The sequence below is a fragment of the Eimeria mitis genome, genomic scaffold (assembly GCF_000499745.2).
Source record: "Eimeria mitis Houghton genomic scaffold, Emh_scaff3793, whole genome shotgun sequence".
NCBI lineage: Eukaryota > Apicomplexa > Conoidasida > Eucoccidiorida > Eimeriidae > Eimeria > Eimeria mitis.
The window spans coordinates 3,499-3,723 of record NW_013572128.1 but is presented as its reverse complement, the minus strand read 5'-3'; positions in this window follow the sequence as shown (position 1 = coordinate 3,723).

Below are 225 nucleotides of genomic sequence, written 5' to 3'. Positions count from 1 at the left end.
GAGTAATTGAAATTCGTCTAGAAAATACAAACAAAAACAACACTAGAGTCCGCTAAACCCTAAACCCTAAACCCTAAACCCTGAATGTAATGTATGGCGAGCTTAGTAGCAACGGCATACAAACAGAGCGATCCTAAACCCTAAACCCTAAACCCTAAACCCTAGATAATAAACCCTAGATGCTAGGCATTCAGCGGCGTAAGAGTTCAGGGTTTCGATTATACA